Consider the following 23710-nt stretch of genomic DNA (forward strand, 5'->3'; position numbering starts at 1 on the left):
CTTAAAGTGAGAAAAATACCCCTCCAACCGTCCTAAAAATTTCAATGGCGCAGTCAGCGCCATGCACCAACCGCTTAGGTGGGCACCCGCGACTTTACCCCAAAACCAGCCCCAAGGACAACGGCGCATCCCCCTAACCCCCCCATAAAAATTTCAATGTCGCAGGCTGCACCATGCCCCCGCCCCCGTTTAGATGGGCACCCTGACTTTACCACAAAATCAGCCCCAAGGACAAGGGCGCATCCTCTTAAATTTCGCGACGATTTCCCTCAGAAATGCAAGAGAGCCCCCTTAAAGTAAGAAAAATACCCCTCAAACCCCCTTAAAATTTTCAATAGCGCAGTCAGCGCCATATGCACCCCCCTGCTTAGGTGGGCACCCCGGATTTTACACCAAAATCAGCCCCAAGGACAAGGGCACATCCCCTAACCCCACCAAAATGCAAGAGCCCCCTTAAAGTAAAAAAATACCCCCCTTAAACCCCCCATAAAAATTGCAATGTCGCAGTCTTCCCCAGGGCCCCGGTCCCGTTTAGGTGGGCACCGTGACTTTACCGCAAAATCAGCCCTAAGGACAAGGGCGCATCCGCCAAAATTTCGCGAAGACCCCCCCCCCGAAATACAAGATCCCATTAAAGTAAGAAAAATACCCTTCAACCCCCCTTAAAAATTTCAATGGCGCAGTCGGCACAATGCCCCCCGCCGCTTAGGTGGGCAACCCTGACTTTACCCAAAAATCTGCCCCAAGGACAAGGGCTCATCCTCTTAAATTTCGCGAAGACTTCCCCCCGAAGTGCATCAAGAGCCCCCTTAAAGTGAGAAAAATACTCTTCAACCCCCTAAAAATTTCAATGGCGCAGTTTGTGCCACGCCCCCCCCTCCCGCCTGCTTAGATGGGCACCCCTGACTTAACCCCAAAACCAGCCACAAGGACAAGGGCGCATCCCCCTAAATTCCCCCCTCCCCGGAATGCAAGAGCCCCCTGAAAGTAAGAAAAATACCCCTCAACCTCCTCCCCTAAAAATTTCAATGGCGCAGTCTGCGCCATGATCCCCAATAGGTGGACACCCCTGGGATATAATAATCCGAAATTAAGGCTCAATAGCTTGCTGGCTATTACGCCTTAAAAATTGCTGGCTCGATAGCCCAGTGGCTATTACGCCTTAAAAATTGCTGGCTCAATAGCCCAGTGGCTATTACGCCTTAAAAAATTGCTGGCTCAATAGCCCTGCTGCTATTACGCCGGTAATAGATGCCGGGAACATAAACGCCTGAGGCTATGCCGGCGCAATAGCTGGGGAGCTATTGAGCCAGTTACCGGCGCAATAGCCACGGCCGTATCTATCGATAAGTTTACGTTCTTCCTTCAAATGTAAACAAACTGTCGGTAGTGGCGTGAATTCGAATTTTTTCTTCAAGAAGTAAGGAAATGTATTCGTTCTTTTATTGTGAAGTGAGCAAGTTTCATAGCAATTTCACGACAAAAGAAAGTGTTAGGCAGCCATTGCTAAAACAAAAGATCGCAAACGGTGAATTAAACGTCTTTAATCTTTCAATGAGTGTTGCTTTGAGACTTTAGATGGAACTTCGTGTTTATTACAATAAATTTTACCTTCAGTAGAAGGTGTAGCATTCTCTAGGGGAGTCGGGTCACGTTGGACCGGTTTCGATAAGATATTTTAAAACTGCAGCTATATCATACCAATCCCATAATGAAATCTTATGGTAGAATTATATTGTACCATACAAGTTTAATAATATACTATACAAGTTTGACGAAACAAATTTTTCCGTTAATGGCTGACCCATGCGAATCATTTGCTAGACAGCAGCAATTCAAAAATCCTATGTTTATCTGTAATTTTTCACAAAACAGCTAAATTCTAAATTGTGTTTATTTTTCCCGCTGGAGATGGGAAAAAAGAGAGTATTTTTAAATGATGCATTACTTTTTTAGTTTTATGAAGTATTAAGTACTAAGAACGCACGTAGACAACAAAAAGAAAAACAAAAATTTTTGAAATGTTTATGCTACTGTAGTTTACTATTTTGAAAGCAGTGCTTCCTTTTCCAATTTTAATACTGTAGCTCAGTATCCTGCAATGAGCTTAGATTTTATATTCTTGAAAATTTATCGGAATTCAGCCAAGAACAAAAAAATCATTCTGAAACATTTTTTGATCCATGAGGATCGAATCCACGATGTCCACATTTTTTTGCATGATACTCTGACCCACTCCTATGCATCTTGAGATGCTATAATTTGTGTAACATTAAATATAACATAGTAAATTGAAATAATTACCCCTTTTAAAAAGAAAAAAAAAATTTTTTAAATGTCACATGCAAAAAGTTGAAAGGAAGTTATTTTCATGTAAGCAATCTATCTCATCAAAAACAACCCTGTTGTAAAAATTTCCCCGCCAAAAAAACCTTTAACTTTTCCGCACAAAAAAGAAAACTTGCATCCTAAACCCAAAAACCCTCAGCCATTAAAAGTTATGATATCTAATTTGCCCGCCAAGTATCTGCCAAACTATCATCCTCCATCTTCTCCTTTTTCATCACAGCTACTTCCATTAGAACCTCCTCCCACCTTCAACTCCTCAGAAATATGGATAGATCTTTTAAATTGTTTATCTTGTTTGGCGGGAAGGTTCTAATGGAAGTAGCTGTGATACAAAAGGAGAAGATGGAGGATGATAGTTTGGCAGATACTTGGGGGGCAAACTAGATATCATAACTTTTTATGGCTGAGGGTTTTTGGGTTTAGGATGCAGGTTTTCTTTTTTGTGCTGAAAAGTTAAAGGTTTTCTTGGCGGGGAAATTTTTACAACAGGGTTGTTTTTGATGAGATATCACATCTTTTTGCATTGATATTATTACTTTGTCTATATTTTTAGAATTGAACACTTGAAGTCAGAAAATTTTCAATTGAAGCAACGCTGTTTGTGTTTTTAAGGAACAATAATGGCTAGCCTAATTTTACGTCAAGTTATTTTCTGACTATTAAGATTCTATGTTCATTTTGCCAGAATTGGGCGGTTTAAATTTTATTGCAATCCTTGTATCCTCTCTGTTGCAAAGAAAACTTCTTGGATAATAAAATACTGTATTTTAAATTATATTGTTTTCGAGTATTTTACAACTTCGCAATAAATTCTACTACAATTTCTTAATTTGACAGATTATTCAACATTTTCATGAAGGTTTCTTTAAATGTTTTACATCTTGAGGGCTATTTTAATCTAGCTTTCACTTTCTTGTTTAATTACATTTTTTCTTAAATCGTAGATTATTTTACGTTTTATGGGATAATTTGAATTGTTTGGTGATTTATCTTTCTCTTGATAGAAGTCTTTGTCTTTTTTAATACCTAGTTTTATTTAAAAGTTCATTTAAAAAACGAAATAACGCATGTTATCACCGAGCAAAAAAAAAACTAAGCCATTAAATATTTTAAATTTGAATGTGTCAGAAGATCTATACAACTTTACTCGATGTCAAATCGCGGATATCCCAAATTTGCCGTAGCGAATGGAATGCACATGTTGCGCGCGGACTAAGCTCATTAATAGTCTTGCTTAAATTAATTGCAAAAATTTTTTCAGCTAACAAATTACTGCAAAGCACGGATATCCACACACGTATTTCATATATTTTCAATTCATTATATGTTGTTTGTGAAAAATCCATTAATTTAGAAAATAAGCAAACTAATAAAAAAGTGCTATTTTTCGCTTTCAATTAAAAAGTTATATGTATATATATTCTTATGCGTATAGTTTCATATAATTTGTCACGTAAAATGTTGTAATGGTTTAACCCCAGTTTCGCGCCAACATTTCAAATTTCTTCTCTCCATAAATATATCAAAACTGAAAAACGGGGAAGGAAATTTCGTATTGGCAAAACTTTGGGGGGAGGGGGGAGGACAGCATTCTAATCTCATTCATTTATTTGTTTCTCTGCTTAAGTATAAACAAACAACATTGAATCTGAAAACAGAAAGCCCAATGAGCTAAGTCTGTGCGCAGTCGCTGTGGCAAATTTGTGATATCCGCGATTTAACGTCTAGTTGCAACTGTTGGATATGTTTTATTAGTCTTGATTGAATTTCATTTCCAAAGACAACTTTTGAATAATTGTTAGATCTTAGATCTGTTCTAGCATTGTAATTGCAGTCAGCGATTAACAAACCCTATAAGCTGAGAGTAAGTGCACATGAATTTAGGGGAAATTAGTGATTTTCAAACTTCAATTATTCTGGCCCATGATGTCCCTGGGGGTTGAATTTTCGTATATGTACTCAATGGCCCCCCAAGAATATGTATACAAAAAATCATTACCGTAGCCTCATGGGGGGCTGTGATAGAACCCCGGGACGGTACAATTTGGGGGGTAAAAACAAGGGGGGTCAAAAGGCACATCAGTAGGGCACAAGGAATGTCAGTGCGAAATTTCAGCTTGATTCCTTTTTTCGTCTGAGCTGTAGCCCTGTCAAAAAAAGCGAAAACTTTTTTGAACAGCGATTTTATAACTTTAATACCTCCTCCCCCTGATGGTCCTGGGGATTGTATTTTGGTTTACGGTGTCAGGGGCCAGTAGAGATTGAGTGTACCAAAAATCAACTCCGGGGGTCTTCATGGGGCTGAGATACAGAGGGATGAAAAACCCCAATTTGTTCTGTCCTGTAATTTTGTTCTTGGTCGCTTTTATTATCGTTCTTCTTTGGCGGTGGATTTGCTTCTGTTGGCTGTTGACGTTTGGTTTCCTTCGTGGGGCGGGACACTCCCGCGTCCCGTAATATGAGCACTTAATTCATTATTATGATCTTAATTTTTGTTTTAAGTCCAAATTTTCCAATACTAACCTTTTTATTTGCAACAATAAGGAAATTTTAGTTTTTTTCAATTCAATGAATAATCTTAATTTTGTAGTTTATGTGATACTAAATCATTCTTTAGATTTTGGTTTGTTTGCTGGTAACATTGTCATTTGGAATTCTGTAAGCAATATTACTCAAATAGAATCTTTCTTTAATTGAGGTATTGGACTTAGCTGTAGTCATAAACTTCATTTTAAGGTCACCAAGTTAACATGCAGCATTTTCACACAAACAGACATCTTTATGACTAGTAATATCACATAGAAATGAGCGGACAATGACTTCTTTATGGTAAATAGCCTAGGTACCTGACTTACTCATTAGACCCAGAGATAATAGCAATAAGAATTGATTAAAAAAAGCAGAAATAGACAAAAAATACTGAAATATATTTCTGATCAACACTGGGTAGACATACATCACCACTTAAGGACTACAAATACTTCCTTTATCAGGCAAATTTTGGAGTATGGCTTCCAAATTTATTTTTGTGCTGCTGACTTTGACTTGTCAAAGCTAGTGAGAATTCCATCAAGTGCTGTTGTCATCATTACTGGCATGAGATGCCCCACTGATCAGGTGTTTTATAAATGTGATCTATAGCCCTTGAGTCTGAGAAGAAACTAAGGCCTTGCTAAATATTTTTAAAAACTTTATAGCTATGGTAGTTTTAGCAGAATGTCTATTTTTCATAGGAAAAAATAGGTAATCACAGATTGAAAAAAAGGTGGTCCATTCCCCTGTCTACATTTTATGAATTTGTTGAATACGGATGTTGAGGAGCGCTACAAGGCTTTCATTTAACCCATTGGAGGGTCTTCCTGGCATACATTTCCAAACCAACCTTGGAACATGGACTAATAAATAACAGGATTGTCCTGCTTACCTATATCAACTTGCTCTTGATATCATCAAAGTTCTATCTTTAGTTGTTTAGGTTTACACTGACGGCAACAGGGATGATCATAATACCTGTAGCAGTGACATTTTCATTAAAACATCTATTAAAAGTAAGCGTAAAAACTCAGACTACTGTTCAGTTATTCGGGCTGAGCTCATTGCTGCAAAGACAATGATGCTTGGAACTTCATCTGCAGATATTTGGGTCCTTACAGATAGCCATTCAGCGTCTAAACAATCTGGACTGGAGTTGGTGATGGAACATGAGGATTAATTCTTAATGACCTAAAGGTACTCTCAGAACAGTGCAAGATATTTCTTAATGAGTTCCTTCACATATTGGCCTTTATGGAAACAAGACTGCCAACATTCTTATAAAGGAAGTCGTCTCTAGTCCTTTAACCTCCTGCGGAAGTCAAACCTCTTCTGAGACATATTTACAAGTAAAGACCTGGAATCCGAAAATGACAAAGACCCTTCACTCTTGGTTCTCCTAGATATCTCCTGGCAGCATTTTTTCCCACTTAAGTGCGATAGATCTACCATATTATCAGTATGAGGAGAGTCAGGAGTGGTCATATCAGGACTCTTACACATCTGAATTGTGAAAAAATTTCTCTAAATTACATTAAATGTGCCTGAGCCTCATCCTCCCCTGACCACCTTAAACTTCATGGGGCTTCTGTCTGAGGATCTAAAAGCTACTTCTCTTCTGGTTTGCAATTTTTTTAGGTTCCTAAAATCTTGGACTCGATCTAGCTGTTGACCAAGACCTTATGGAATATGCAACAACAATATAACTGATTCATTCGAAAGAATCCTCATGATCCAAAAATTATGACAAACTTATTATTCTAAGTGCTTTTAGTAAAATGTATCAAAAAATTTTCTTTTAGAAAGTTTTAAAGAAATTCTCCAGGTACACATTGTAAAGGCTAGAAAAATTTTCCAGGCCAGAAAAGAAAAGAAAAAAAAAAAAACAATGGGAATTCCAGGAAAGAAAAAAAAACAATGCTGGAATTTTAAAATTTAACACATTTTTTGCTGATTTAATACAAGCATTTTTGCAGTAAAACAAATGGGAAGGGGGAGGGGGGCGGTGATAAATTTCATTTGTTAGTTTTATGTTGTAGGGTTTTGGATTGTCAGATGTAACCTATCAAATATAATTATTGGATGTGAGTGTATGAATTATTTTTGATATTCCTTTTAGCAGAGAGCATCAACCTGAAGAGAGCACTTACCTAAAACTTGTATTTGGAGGCCTCTTATCAGGTGCTTACAGATGGAAGTAGAAATTATTTGGAAGTCTGGTTTCAACAGAGAACAATTATTTTGCAGGTAAGAACGATCTTATTTACTAATTTTCAGCTTTCTATGGGCTGTCTAGTTCTAGGTCCTAGTCTGTGCCATCTCCTGAAACTCTATTGTTATTTCAAAACATGAATTAATCATTTTATAAAACCTATTCATGAACAGAAAATCTAATTGAATTGATTATTCCAGAAAGGGCATAAGTCACAATTTTTTGGAAATTGAGTTAGCTGTGGTTTTCTCATATTTGTATGTAGAGAAATCGACTAGTATAGCAGGGAAGTCTATCCTTGTACAACGAAGCACTTTATTTAGGAGTCTCATTTTTGGTTTAGTGCAGAAAAGGCATTAAGTCCCGGATTTATGCCCTTTCTGCATCTAAACGCGAATGAAGGAATAGCAAGACGCAATGTGAACCTATGGAAACATCATAGAAGAACTAGATTTTTTGCCGTTATGAAGTAAAACAACTAACCCCTTTAATCTGGCTTCATTACGGTAATGGTAGGTTCGTCAGTTCAGGGGGTTAGAGGGAGATTCGAAATCATGAATTGGAATGAAATTCTCCAATTTCTTAGGGATTTTATTAACAACACTCTAGGAACTGCGAAAAAAACTATGCTTTCAGTGAGATATGCACTGGTCAAAATAAGAACAACACCGCAGGAAACTTTTTCTAGAAATAACAATAAGGGAATTTAACAAGATTGCTGACGACTTTATTCTGAGAGGACACTTATTTGTCCTTTGGGACCGGGATTTTGGGACTGTGAAACAAATGTTAAACATGTCTGAAAGATTATTATTTATTACCATGTTAAATCCAATCACTTATAAATGAAATTCTGAAATTACATCTTGATTCACTGTCTAATCTGTAGAAAACAATGAAATCTGTAACTGCTAAAACAGGTGCCCATCATTTTTTAAGAAGACTTATCTCTCAAACTTAGATTTTCGAAAGATTCTGCTGGGCAACAAATGTTTTCAATTATCAGCATTCATGATGTTTAAATATTCGATTGAACATCAAAAGGACGTTTTCAGGCTAACTATTTTATAGACGGTATTCAAGAGATTATTGCAAAGTAACGCTTGTCGGTTGAACTACCTTTGTCAATATTGTGTATGAAGGGAAAATTTTCATATTGTTGGAAGAAATGACAGATATCAAGATGATTATTCAGTGCGGTTTTGACAAACTTGGTACACAAAACTAGACAAGAGAAGTATGGAAAAAGATTTCCATGCATGATCTATTTGATGAATAATGATATAGTTTTAATTCACATGTAAAACTTTTGCGTTTTTTCTTTGTTCGTTTTTGATTTTTTTTTAACACCGGACTTTATTATTTCACAAAAATAAGACAAGAGAAAGAGGAAAATACAAGATGTATTTTCTTAAGATAATGAATTTATAAATATGTACTTCACTAATTATTTTTGTCACTTTGTTATATTATTTTTATTACCATAAATCAGTTTAAAACACATCTGTTTCACTTGATTTACATTTTCATTACTTTAAACTAGTCTTTCAGGATAATTATTGCAGAAAGAGCATAAGTCCAATTAAAAAAAAAAACTAATTAATTTCAGTGACAAAATGAAATGTAATTTAAGGTGAGGTAATGATCCTACTTGTGGCTAGATTTGTCTTACAATTTCTTGTAGAATTTAGTTCATTTCTGAATGAAACAATCACTTTTTATTGATTCTTGAAAACTTGCTTTAGTTGGACTTATGCTCTTTCTGAAATAATCCATTCAATTGTCATTTACCTCATGTGTCTTTGAAATGCATCCTCAAAATAAGCACTAGTATTCATAGAGGTAATGTACACTCTATGACAAAAAAAAAAAAAAATCAATGCACCAAGAAGGGTCACAATGAAATGAAATTTTACACACGTAAGGACAACATTAATCTAAGAAAATAATTTTGAAATGAAAGCAAAAGTATTCTTTATTATAGAAAAAAAATTAAATGAATGCAGTATTTAGTACCTGAACCACCTTTTAGTATTGAACCACCTATAGCGTGAATGTTGTTGACTTGTCCAGCTGAGCTGGCAAATTTGGAGTGCGCTGCTGTACTTTTCCAATGGTACCGTAATTTGGTGTGAAGTCAGACCTTTTCACCATACACATATGCCATGAGGATGCGTTTATAGTGTAGGCAACCATTCACAGCACCACAACACATTCATACAAAGAAGGGACAAGAACGAGAAAGAGAAAGTGCATTCCTACCCAAGCTGGGATTCGAACCCAGGACCTCTCCATTGCTGTCCGATTTCCGACCACTAGACTAGGCGGCCAGCTATAGCGTAGATAAGGTGATACAAGCCAGATATGAGGCATGAAAGTCTCCAATGATGTCCTGCTTAATCTCGTTCTGTAAATGTGCCTCTAATTCAATCAACTTCATAGACTCTCCAACTTACCATCCCAAATGATCCAAGATATACTCGATTTGTGACAAATCAGTGGATCCAGCAGGCCAGAGAAAGTGATACTAAGGTGAAGAAAGATCTGTGACACACTTACTGTGTTTTTTTTCCCGATCATTAACGGATCTGTTGAAAAATAGCTCCTGGAATCCCTGTACAAGAACCAAAATTTGTGACTGAAGCATGTCATGAGTATACCACTGGGCTGTCAAGCTGTTAAAGATCAATATTAGGAATGACCGTGTATGGTACGATATGGCACCCCATTAAATCACCAAAACTATAGGTACAGTGTTTCCCTGAAAAACGAAAGCACTCTTAATGCATTCACCAACATGCCTCTACACATGTACATTAGAGTGTATTGTAAAAAATTTTTTGGGAAACTCAAAGTTTGAAGTTGATAAATAGTTGTCTCAACAAGCCCACAAATGCAGTGGATTTGCGCTACAACGTGATTTGACTTACGCCAAATGGCTACATCCGGATTTTTTTTTATGAGTAACGAATTTTAGAGCTAATGCAAGTTCCTCGCCTGCAACACCAAAATTTTTGGAAGATAATCGCAGGCCTTAAGAGTCACCTTCATTATTGGCTAGTAAATATTAACTTTGTGAATGGACTTTTCCTTTAACATCACTGAAAGCCAAAGTTCCCACTCCGTACTATTCTAAACATCGCTTTATTAGTGTAAACAAGAAATCACTCTGCATATTTCCTTTATATAATTTATTCTAAATATAAAGTTGATGAGATATGATGTTACCTAAGCATGCTGTTTATCAAAAGTTTGTATAAACAGAAAAAAAAGGAAAATTTCTCACAATTAAAAAAAAGGTAAAGATGTTCAATATGCTTGAACTAGTAATAAATGCGTCGAATATAGTTACTGTACCTATTTTACAGTACTATTATAGTGTTGCATTTTATTATTACTACATCCTATATGTACCGTACTTTTCTCCTTACATATCTCTCTCATTAATTTTGTATCTCGTAACAGTATCTTATGTTGAATAATGCATTTTGTGTTTTGAAATACAATAAAAGTTAAGTTCTTTATGTAAAAAATGGTAATCTAAAGTTAAGAAATGGTTTAAAACAGTTTGAGGGGTTTTACAAATGTCTAAAAAAATTGGGTATGCTGAAAAAAAAAATTCCTATGCATTCTCTTTTCCACAATGCATCCGCAATTTGGTATTATGCGATCTTTCTTTGAATGAACTTGAAGGGTTACACAACATTATAATGTGTTAAGATTCTTCTGGGGGGGGGGGGGGAGAGGCTAGGGAGAAGTGAAAAGTTTAAGAGCATGATCATTTTTTGTAATTGGGGGGAGTCATGTGCAGTGATGTGGATGGGGTAAATACCCAGTGGGAAAGTAAATATTTTTTGGGTATTTACTCTAGGACTGGATAGATAACTATAAACAGGCTATTATGGGAAAAAAAGTGAATAAGCGATAAATTTTTATCTGAATACAAAATAAAATGTGTAAAATTGATACTCATTTGTAGTATACTATACAGTTTATACTATTTTTTATTGAAACATTTTATGACTTTTTTAAAAATTAAATTGTGAATCAACTCACTTGCAGTCTAAACAAATTACTGGTTCTATTCACCTTGCAGTTTTTAAGTTCAATGATGCAAGGAAATAGTCTGAAACAATCCAACCTACCTGATGGTTTATTTTTTGTTTATGAAGAACAGAAGCATTTCAAATAAGACAGTGTTCAGCGGAAGATGTTAAAAGATCATAAATTCCCACATCATAAGATTGTGGGAAAATTTAGTATGGTGGAGAAATTTGTGAGGAACAAATGTTAAAGAAGCTTAGCACATTTTAAATTGATGAGTTACATCTGCAGAAGAAAGAACTTTCAGCATTTTCAGTTATGTTCACAATAAATAAGTTGAAAAAATTCTGAGAGGTGGCTAAGTGCAAATATCTATCCCACAATTGGAAGCGGCTATATTACAAAAGGGAGGCAAAACAAGAGGAATAAGAACTAGAAATGACTGAAAGAACTATTACACAAAAAAAATCGGCAATTATTTATGAGTGAAGAATTTCTTAGCCTTAAAATAGATAGTTTGTGCCATTCAGATGACAATTCAAAAAGCAAAATCTGACTCTGAAATGTTTGAATTAACTATAGTTTTCTCTTAAAATGTGCAAGAACTCGTAATATGTTTTATTTATTACTTTCAGAAAGATACATTTAAGTTAAGATGGAATTTTTCTTGCCTTTACTTTATTTGCTTTTTGGTTTTACTAAATGCTATTTTAAGAATTTTTTAAACTGGGTTGTTAGGCCAATGTACTAAAAAATCTGATGAATAAAGAGACAGCCAGACTTTGAAAAGAAAATAAAAAAAAATGGGGAAACGAATCTGTTATGTTAAAAACAAAGAAAAAGCTGCTTTGAGATTGATCTCATGTATGTAAAAACTTGTCTGTACAGAGAATGGCCAAATTATTATACTCAATCAAACTTTTCTGTAATTTAATTGGTTTTACATAGTTTTATTATTTGAACACATTTTAAAGATTATTTAAATGATGAATTAAACATATTAAATGTAAGTCAGTACTATAAATAGGTAAAAAAAATAATGATTTAATATTTTAAATTATTTTTATAATGTTTAATATTTATAATTTTTATAATTTTCTAAAATAATGGAATTCAGAAATTTTCTGTAACTATTAAAAGTAACTACATATATTACATCATAAAATCTTAATTGGAATGAATTATCTATTGAATGATGAAATCAGATCAATATTACTTTTTAAGTTGAATTTTCCTGCTTATAGAAATTATCTTGAATCATTTTCCCCTGGAATATTACTTGAAAATGAAGACAACATTTTATTATTTTAGGTCAGCAGATTGATGATGTTCTGTATTCAGCTGTTGAATTATCTGCCATTTAAAGAGGTAATAAAAATGGTATTTTTCATTAATTTCATATTTCAGAATTCTATTTTTTTTCAACCATCCCACAGTTAAAAAAAAAAAAAAAAAAAAAAAAAAAAAAAAAAAAAAAACCTTTAAAATTTCTAACACATTTAGGGATTTTATAAAAAAAAAATAAGTATTTTATCTTAATTGTTTTTTTTTTTTTTTTTGTTTTTTTTTTTTGGTTACTTTAAAATTTTTTTTTCTGAATTTCCCTCATACCATTTTTAACACTGATTACCATAGTATTGTTTCAATGAAATTATTTTACTTTAAAATTTTCTTTTATTTTCTGTTTGATATGTACTTACATTTTGTAAACTGCGATGTTTTAGCGCCTGTTATGTTAGTGGTCTTTAAACTCTCAGCTCACCCTTAAAGCTACAGTCAAGCCTGTAGTTAGTTAAAAGAATATTCCGCTTGATGTAATAAATTTTCAAAGATGTAATAAATTTTCCTTATTAGAAAAAATTGAATGCAAAGAAGAGTAAAAAAAAATACAATGATGTTTCCAGGGTAATTTTGCATTTGCGACAAAGCAAAATAACTTTTTATCAAAAATTGAATTTCAAGAATATAATTGTTTAACCCATTACTTGCCCCGGCTGATACAGGATCAGCCGCGCAGTTTGTGTTATAACTGCTCCGGCCGATTCAGACTCGTTGCAAGAAAATGGTTCCTAACTGCCTTCGAACCTGTGTCGTCACGGCGTTTCTAGCAGTTTTTGCTTCGGCCGAATATGTGTCGGCGATCCTTCTAGGGACAGAACCCTGTTATTGCGCTTCTCTGTTGGGTTCTGGTGCTTTTAGGGGAGCGGTAATCAAGCTCTTTTCCTTAGTCAAAAGGGATGTAACTTATAGTATTTCAAGAAACTGTTGTAATTTATTTTATTTTACTAAGTTATAAACCTTTCAAGTACTCTTGGATGGGACACGTATAATGCTTTAAATATTCAGGCAATACATTTTTACCTTTTCGTGGAAGCTTTGTTTCTTAGCATTTTGGCATTTGAACTCATAATGAGCAAGTGTGAAAATATTTTCTTACTCATTTTACCAATATTTCTTTGCTTGAATAAAGCAAAGAAACAGAAATATTTTTTTTCTTGTTATCAAAGATCCACCGTCTTACACAAGCATCCTTAACTAAATGTTTCATTATCCTCAAATTTTATAATTTATTTTTCTCAATAATATTTTTTAAAATTCTCTTACATATCTTAATTTTGTACGAGTATGTTCTTTTTAAAATTATAATGTGTTTACTACGCTTTTTATTTATTTGTATACTATTATTATTTTTTATTATTTATTTATTTTTTTGTTTATTTTACAATGTTGATATTTTCAAACTTAAATTATAACTTTTTATATTTGCGTCACCCTTTGATGGATTTTTAGTGATACGGTTATGAATATTTTTAATTTCACAAACAAAAATTATGACGACCGCATTGACTATACGTAATAGTTGACCATAAATATATATATATATATATATATATATATACTCTTCTAGTTTTTAGTTAAAATTTTGGTCTTTTGACCATAATTAATGAATCCTCCACGGCTGATGAGCTCTGGATTCACTCTTTTTCTATTCCTACTTAATAGCTGTTTGCATTTTTCCTTTTTATCATCATTTGTTATTTATAATTTGTTTAATATTTGTAATTCTGTTTGCTTAATTTTATACATATATATATATATATATATACATATATATATATATACTACAGTACAAATGAAGTGATAATATCTTGAGTTCTTTTCGCTTTACTCATACGAAACGAAACATTCCCTTTCTCGCTTTCTTTTTCAGATTTTATTAATTGTTTTAAAATAGCTCCAGTGTTTTAATTGCACATTCTTTTATGAGATTTTAAAAGTAGAAATAAAATATTTGGTTTCTTTTCAATAATCAAAGTGCCTTAATTAGTTAATAATCTTATGAAACTAACTAAAATTCATCCAAGTATGTTTAAAAAAAGAAAAACAATTTGACTCGATTTCAAGCAAGATTTTCTTTTCTTTTCTTCTGAAGACATGTTCCCAAATACTAGGAGTAAAGCTTGCTTTGATTCAAACTGTTTTGTTGTAAGAAAGTAAAGTGGAAGGGTTGACCACAAGACACCAAGGGGGACACGTCCTTGGGGATTCGACCTTTCCCAGGCCGTCTCTGTTATTCCTCTCTCAGCTGGGGGCTTTTAGTTGCATGCACAAAAGTATCCTTTAGGGAAATAGGGGATTAGCCGCAAGTTTTGATCTTTTGTAATCATTTATCTTTAAAATACTTACCATGCTTGAGCAACTGATATCTGGACACTCAGAAGGGCTTTAAAAGTCATCAGAGTTAGGATAATAAAAGAACCGACCGGCAAAGGGATGTCTCTGTATTTATTGGTCGTTTTGGAGGGTCACAATGTATCAAAAGGAGCTGAAGAATACTTTTTATCCTCTTAGAAAATCATTTCCCACAGTTAAAGCGTTTTTGTCCATTCAATTCCTATGCTCACAGGTTGGATCGATCAGTCAATTGTTTGAAGAATGTTTTGTTGAGCCATTTTGAAAGATAGATCATCTTACATTTAACAGTTTTGATTTCTTAAGTGTATAAAAAGGAAAAAAATGATATACTGAGATAAAAGCAAAAAGAAAAATAAATCAATGAAATAATTAGTGTTATAAAAATAACTGCTTTTCCTCCTATCCTCTATTGATTATTATTTTCCTGTTATTTACTCTGTAAATTTAATGCATTTTTCAGCACATATTAGCAATCTCATATTTTATTGCAATATTTAATCTAATACCTAAAAACTAATAAAGCGAATCAATTTTCGAATGCAAGCTCAACTGCAAAAACAACATTAAAATCCCGATAGCAAAATGGGGAGAAAAGTGCTGTTACAATGTAGCAAAAAGTAACTCTGTTTGTTATCTGCGGCATGCGCGTTAAGGGGTTTCGGGCTGGTCATGGAATGGGTTAAACAATTCCCAGAAATACCCTCTACAAAGTCACTTGAACAAACATCAAAGTAATAACAGAGAAAAATCACTCAGCAACATTTTAAAAATTGCTTCAATGGGGAATGTGATTTTGTACACTTATTGTATCCTTAAATGTAAATTATTTTGGTGAAGCAAATTGCTGTTGAAGTATAGAATTCAAAAATGCTAAAGGTGGTAATCAAAATTATGTAAAAGAATTACTGCATAGATTTAATATGACAAATTGTAACACTGCTGGTACTTCCTTGGAAGTTAGTATTAAGCTAGTTAAAGCTGCAATATCTGATGAGTTGTTGCCTTATAGATAATCAATTGGAAGTTCAAATTATTTGGCAGTATGTACTAGATCCAATATTTCATCTTGTGTGAGCAAATTATGTTAATTTTTAGCTTGTTACGATAAAATTCATTGGAATGCCACAAAACGAGTTTTGAGATATTTAAAGAAAACTATTAATTTGCATTAATTGGCAGAAACGTCTTTATATAAAAGTCAAACTAAACATATTGACATTACACATCACTTTATTGGAGATATGTTGATGAATGATGAAACTATCTCTCTGAAGCATATTTCTACATCTGACATGAGCGCACACATACTAACTAAGCCCCTGCTTCAAAGCACTACATCTGTTTAAATTTATTAAACTTTAAAGATGTATTGTTTTTAAATTATTTTTCTTGCCAGTATTGAATGATAGATTTAAAGATTTTACTGGTTTATCATTGAGAAGGGGGTGTTGAGCTGCAATTTTAAACCTTATCTACCCTAACAATGTGGACTATTCTTATAACCATAATTGGCTGTCACTTCTGATGTGATCTCCAGGGTCATATGCTTTTTCAGTTGAGTCATACATCTGTTTGATGTTCATGTCTTGTTCAATAAACATGTTCTGTGTTCCAAAACCACTGCCTCTGCAAACTTATTTTTGGGTTTCCAACAATTCCCTGTTAGTGTTTATCAAATCATTTTTTCCAACAGTGCAAACATCATTTTTGAAATTGATTGAAATAATTATTGCTCATTTTTTGGCTGAGTAAGCATTTTAAAAATAATAATTGGGAAATCCATTTGCAGTTTTAATTTCTAAGACTTAATAAATTCTCCTGAAAGGAAGATTGCTTTTTCTGCACTTGATGTTGATCAATATAATTATAATATATAATCTATTTCTAAAGTAAATGTTTTCAATCTGCTGCACATTCTGAGAGAAAAAAAAACATGTTACCAGGATATTGTATTTTTCCAAGTGGGGCCTCCAGAAAAAACCTGGGTGGTTTTTTTTTTCTGGCTGTGCCTGGTTTGGCAAATCTTCTTTCAATTTGACTGCATTGCAAATGGTGAATTTTCTTTTGCAATATGTTTGTTTATCTCTACACTTACACTACTCCAATTAGAATTTAAAAATCTTAAAGCACCCAGTAAAAGTCTTACAGTAAAATAAAGCATTTTATATGTTTTTTCTTCTTTTGATTTTATCTAAGTAAGAGTTTGACATACTTTATTCCTTGGGTTCTGGCAAAAAAAAAAAAAAAATGTCTTTGCCTTCAAATCTGACAGAATGTTTTCAAATTTTGTTAGAGCCTGTTATTGGATTAAAATGAAATATTTTGCTAATTTCAAATGAAAGTTTGGAACTACAAAAGTTCATTATCAAGGAAATTTTTAAATCTAGTAGTTGTAATAATGCTCATGACTTTTTGCAACAACAAAGTGGAATTATGAAGAAGATCACTTAATGCAATTTTGTGCTAAAAAAGCATTACATATGAGGTCAAAAGAGTTACATATTTGTGTGTGCCTAGCACCTACTAACATAGGGGGCTTGAGCACCTACATGCTTGGAGTCTACACTCTTGTCTGCTGCAGATGCACCCTCACCTTTCAATATTGAGTAGGTTACCTGTAGAAAGTTGTATACATATCGTACCCATAACATTTTATTTATGTATGAGTGCACTTCTAAAATGATCTGCCATTTGATTATTTTTTTTTTACCTCCAAAAATCTACCGTCCTAGATACCTCTACCAGCCTAGCCTTAATTTTGGTAGAAATGACCATACTTGAAAAATGTATACATACTATTTGGGACCATTTCAGATTCAGTGGCTGCAGGACAGTTATGGATTTCCTCATCTGATAATATGACTTTTAATGTGTGTCTGTGCTATAGTTTTCTCTTCCATAAATGCTTTATACTTTTCAAGTCTCATTAAAGCATTGATTAATGTAAATTAAATCTAGATTATAGAGATTGATACAATGAGGCAATAAATTTTTCCTTGTGTATTGAAAGTTAGTGTAGTTCTTTGAAGTACACCTGTATGCAATATGTTGTGTCTGAACCCTCTGATGTGCATGTAAGAAATGTATAATGGATATTGGATTATAATATTTTAAAAGCTTTAAACTGCTTAATTGAAAAATATTTTTGTGTGTCTGTAAATTTTTAAAAACATTTGTTGAATAACTTTTTTTACCAGTAGGGAATGGCTGCTCCTTGCCCAATGAAGTATTTTTTTTTGAGGTGGACTGGAGCTTGCTGCTCCAAAACTGCTCTAGCTATTAAACTCCTGCAGGTTATTGAAAACTGGTAAGTGATATTCACTTGAAATTTACTGAGTAAAATGTCTTAATGGCTGTATGATCTGTATGTTTTCTATGTGCTATTTCCAGTCCTTGAGATACTAAGTCTTGAAAATTTAGAAATGATAGCATTTGACTTTGCTAGGTCTTAACCACTACTGGGCAATTTTAATGCTTGTATATTTTAAAGAAAAACTCTTAGCTTTGCCACCGTATTTAAGGTTAATAGGTTAATGTTATTTATCTGTTTTGATGGTGTGCATAAAGTTAAAGATAAAGGAATTTATTATAATTTGTATTCATTCCATATTACCTTTCTTTTAAACCATAAACCTAGTGTTTGGCAGAAAGATGAATACAAAAGTGTGCATGTGCAAATGTATGTGTAGTAGTTATTTTGAAGTTATGCTTCTTGTATTCAGTATTTTTCAATGAACTTTTTATTCGAATGAGTTTTTAGTTACAAGGAGATATTCATTTTAACCTGCAACAAAAGTTATGCCCTACACCATGAAGTTAGTTTTTAACCAAATTTTCATCCCTGAGAAAAGTTCAGTGCTAGGATAAAAGATAATGTTTAGAGAGATGTAACTAGTGCTAACCACAAGTATGAAATAAGGAATTGTAAGAAATTTTTAAACATAAAATTCTGCTTGACTACAAAAGTAGTATACTAACTTGTATGTACTCACAATAATAAAACGCTTTATTGAAACAGAACTAACTCTATGTAACCCCAAATGAGTGCACGGTTTTGAGAGCAGAAGAGATTTACTCTGCTTGTTAGATAATTTAAGCAATGTTTAACATATTCTACAGTCTGTTATTTAGAGCTGTTGAGATTTTGTTAAGAACTGGTAGTGGAGGGGTTCTGTAATTTTTAAAAATTTCTTTGTCTTGTTTTTGGAAAAATGGGCAATTGTTATCATTGTTCTAATTCTAGAGCCCTGCTGAGTTTGTAAAACTTTCAGCATATCAGCAAGCTTTTTCTCTTGTTTTCAAGTTGACCAGTTGAAATATTATCTTCGCTTAGTCCTTTTCTTCTTTTATCAACCTAAACTGTTTAATAAGTAAAATGAAAAAAATACTAATTTTATTACCTCAAAACCACTCATCAGAATGTTAATTTTTGTGTCATAAAAAAAGTTTACCGTTTGTATAAACAAAAGTCACTGATAAATATTGTGTACAGACTCATGTTCCTGAGTATTTTGTGATGGAACTGAAGTATGCTTGCAAGCCTCTATGAGAGGCAGCCAGTTGTCGAAATGGAAGTGTCGTTAGAACAATGCTATGTGATTATATTTTATGTTTGTCTGCAAAAATTAGCATCCAAGACCTTTGCCTGATATGTGAACTTTCAACAATGAAGCAATGCTGAGAGCAAGTACTTCTTGCAGGCACAAAGCTTTTAAGGCTAGCAAGCAAAATGGGGAAGATATTGAACTTGAGAGATGATCATCTCTCAACGTCTGTCACAATGATTAACAATAGTGCAGTACATTAAAAGGAAAGATTGAGTGCTCCAAAATGACTTCCTATTGCACCATGACAATGCCCAACCATATTTTGCTTGTTACATACTGGATGTTTTGCAGCTGAACAGCCTAGAGGTTTTGCCTCCATACAGTCCTGATCTCACGCTATGCAACTTCAGGCTGTTTCCTCAGCTTAAGAAACCATTGGGAGGCAAACATTTTGCAAGCAACATAACATGTGTAAAGACTGCAGAGGCAGTTTTGAAAATACTCTTACAAAACAAACTTTTGCATGTTTTAAAGAAGTGGACAGATGTTGAGATCAACGCATTATGTGTCACAGAAGTTAGTTTGAAAAAGATCATGTAAATGATGATGATTAAAGATATTATGTATTTTTTATAATATTAGTCTTATTTCTAATTCATTTTTGCATACTTATTGAACAGCATAACCTCTCATATTATTTATATAGCAAGCAAACTTCATCCTTTATTGTTGGTGTGTTTTTCTTCCTATATCTATCTGTCCTCTAATCACTTTTGAAACAACAATCCAATTCTAAAAAAACAGTTTTTTGTGTGGATGATTTTCACCAAGACACCTCATCCATTTATCCTTTTTATGCTTTGAGAAGCTTTTCTGTTTGTTTCTTCCTTAAGGCTTATTTTTGTTCTTAATATTAATATGATATATACGTTTTATGCTTTGGTTATTTTTTAAAATTTCATAAGAGAAAGTATGCCAATGAGTGAAGACTTCTTCCTACTTTTACATTTGATTTTTTCCATGCATTGTGGTTTGTTTGCTATTGTAACCTCTGTCTTTTTACCCACTTTGGGAATTAGTTTCTCTTTGCCATAAGTAATAAATTGCTACTACGCAAAGTATTCTAATTCTTTAGTGATTTTTTTTCTTAAGGACATTTATGTTTTCTTAAATTAGACTCAAGCAATGAATTAGTCCTTTAGAACATTTATTAAGTCTTGAAATAAATTTCTTCATCTTTTTATTGCAGGTTACTGTTGAAGCCGTCACCAAATTTACATTGTGGCATTTTCTTTCACTTCTAATTTGCAAATAGCATTGTTACCACTTTCAAATGAAATGTAAGCCAGTTGGGATGCTGAAGAATTAGAAATATGTTAATAATAAGTTCTGCATTGCCAACAATCTTCTTGGATCAGAAATATTAATTGATGCTTGTTACTTATAAGTAACCCCACCCAAGTGTGAATCACCAATTGGAATAAAACATTGCACATTGATAGATTACTTTAAAATATTGAACACGTATTGTTTTCATAGAAAAAAAACTAAGAAAACTAAAGTTTACATGCTTCAGAATTTTTCTGAAAATCCAAAATATAGGGGTAATCTATCAGCGATATTTCCCCGTCATGGTAAATGACCTTGAAATTTAAAAATCTCTCTAAAGAAAGTCATGCAATATATCAATAGAAAGCTTTTTTTTTAACTTTACAATGCGTTTTAATTTTTATTGTATTATAATTTGGAGAGAAGTTACAGTCATTTGTAAGAACTCACTTGTTAAAAGTGTTTTATGATGGGGAAAAGAACAAAAGTTCAATGTTTTTAAGTATTCTATAGAAGTGTAAAATTTTATTCAGATCATTATTGAAACTGGGGCGTGTTAGTGTATCCCAATAAAGGGTAAAAAATTACATTAAAGGGTAAATTTCACCGTGTGAAAGGTGTCTGTTATTGATAACAAAAAAACACCGGATCAATATTTTAGAGTGTTCTATTGATGTGCAAAGTTTTATTCTAATCGATAATTCACTCTTGGGTAGGGTTAATTGTTAGTTACCAAGTCACTTTCTTCAGTAGTAGAAGCCTTACATGTAAGTATTCAGTTACGCATTTATTACTACGCTTTACTTTGTATGTTTTCTGTAAACATAGCTTTCAACGAAAAAGAAAAAGCCTGTTGAAAACACTTTTTTTTATTTCTTCTCAAATATCTAATACTGAAAAACTAATATAATTGTTGCAATTAAAAAGTGCGATTTTCATTGTGAAATATTGCTTTACTTTTTATTCAAATCAAGGGTGCCCATATGCAAAATTGTAAAGGGGGGCTCAGATATTTTCCCAATGGTTTAGCAGGATATTTTCCCCATGGAAACTGATTTCAGTGCAGATTAGAGTTATTAAAATTTGACATTTTTAATAACTTATTCATTAACGGCTGAAGAAGAAATGTTTTTACATTTTTGCAAAGAAAAAAGTACTAAAGCAAGGAAATTCTAAGGGGGGGGGGGGCTTAGCACCCACTGCCCCCCCCATTATGGGCGCCCTTGATTCAAATCACTTTGAGTAGTTCCTGGACATAGGCTTTTGTGTTGAGAAAACTTTTGTTATTTATTACTTTAATATGAATTTATTTTTTGGCTCCAAAAAACAAACTTGTTTTACTTCTGTAAAATAATATTTTTTGATGCATTTTCAAAGATTTTGCTAATGCCTGAATCTCAAAATATTTTTCAATTCCTTCATTTTGGTGAAAACTAAAGTAAAATATCAAAAATCTGTGGTAATTGGGCCTCATAGTACCTCGGATTATTGGAAAACTTAATTTTCAACACAAACTTATATTGAAATTATCTCTAAAGGAATTTTAGATAGTTTTTTCCCATGATGTCTTAGCACATTTTTGTGTGAACTTGTAGGCTACCAAAAAAATACATTTTGAAAGCCCCAGACTCCATTTTGATTAATTTTAACGTGTGATTAGATGTGTGTGTAAGATGTGTGTTTATTTAGATGTGTGTGTAAGTTCTACACATGTTATGTAATGGTATTAAGCATGTAATTGATTCCAGTTAGAAAATAGTTTACTCTGAAGATCAAGATACTTGGTGATATACAAGATATTGTCAAAATTTGATATGGATATTGTAATATTTTGTGTCTGTCAAAAAGAATTTTGGTTGTTATAAAAAGATAAAATTATTGTTAATAGTATTTTAAATACTGAGCTCTATTGATGTCCCGCACAGTTTTTATTTATTCAATATTTGACATGTTTTGGTTTTGCGGTCATTCCACAGTATTCATTACGTATATAGGTTTTTTCACTGAAATATACAAAGAACAAAGTTTCCAATTATTTTAATCTCTTAATATTTGTATTTTCATAGTTAGAAAAATATAAATGTATTGAAACTTAGCTATGAAATGTCTCATACATAACACTGAATAGTGTGGAATGAGTCTTTAAATGTTAAGTAGAATTTGTCTCATGGATACCAAACAAAGTGAATTAGTTTATTTCATTTATATAATCATTCATTAATTCAATTACATTTACTCATTAGCTCATTCATTCATTAATCTATTCATTCTTATGACAAAAACATATTTTTTCATAATTCAGTTGCAAATATTTCATTAAAAAATACTTCAATTATAAATTTTATGTAAAGGTGCAAATTTACAACTAAAAAGAAAAAAAAAGATCAATATAAGTTTGATTATAAAATAGTCTGTTCTCTCTTTATGTGCTATAATTAAAAAAAAAAATGTTCATTTTGAAAAATGCAAGTTACCTTAACTGTTTCACTTCTTCTCACATTTCCCTATTTGTGCATCCTTTTGCTGGACTTCAAAGCGCTAACATATGTAATGACCGGACTGCAGAGTCGGAAGGAAAATGGCTGACTCCAACTCTTGGATTTTGAAACTTCCAACTCCAACTTATTTATTTATGTAATTTTTTTCTATCCTTCCCCCCTTATGAGAAAGGAGAAAAAACAGAGCTTGACATATTAATTCATTTTTATGAAATTTTAGCCTTGTATTTTATTGTAAATGTAAGATGCGTACAGTGTTAGAAATTAAATTTGAAACTCACATTTTCCAATAGTTGCACTTTTTTAAAAATTGAAAAGGATTAATTTCCTCTTCTTTTAACATTTAACAAAAGGATGTTGGTCAAACCGTGCACTTTCAATTTTTGATAGCTGTATCTTGAACGAAAGCTTTCTTGCTTAGTCCAAAAACCTCTCTTGAGAGGGACTGTCCGCCCCGGATGGTACCCATCTGGTATGTGACACCTCAAGTTAAGTTCAGAATT

The 23710-nt window shown here is 32.9% G+C and overlaps 1 long non-coding RNA gene across 3 annotated transcripts; it reads left to right on the plus strand.

Moving 5' to 3' along the window:
- The first annotated feature begins 1333 nt into the window (after positions 1–1333).
- On the plus strand, positions 1334–23488 carry LOC129218370 (uncharacterized). Of its 3 annotated transcripts, XR_008580321.1 has the most exons (6): positions 1334–1420; positions 7001–7128; positions 12449–12505; positions 18031–18140; positions 20630–21476; positions 23246–23488. It is a non-coding gene; the product is annotated as an uncharacterized LOC129218370 (long non-coding RNA). The 3 variants fall into 3 exon arrangements; XR_008580319.1 differs by having other exon boundaries at positions 20630–23488; XR_008580320.1 differs by having other exon boundaries at positions 18034–18140; positions 20630–23488.
- Positions 23489–23710: the final 222 nt, after the last annotated feature.

This window comes from Uloborus diversus, chromosome 3, assembly GCF_026930045.1.
Source record: "Uloborus diversus isolate 005 chromosome 3, Udiv.v.3.1, whole genome shotgun sequence".
Classification (NCBI taxonomy): domain Eukaryota; kingdom Metazoa; phylum Arthropoda; class Arachnida; order Araneae; family Uloboridae; genus Uloborus; species Uloborus diversus.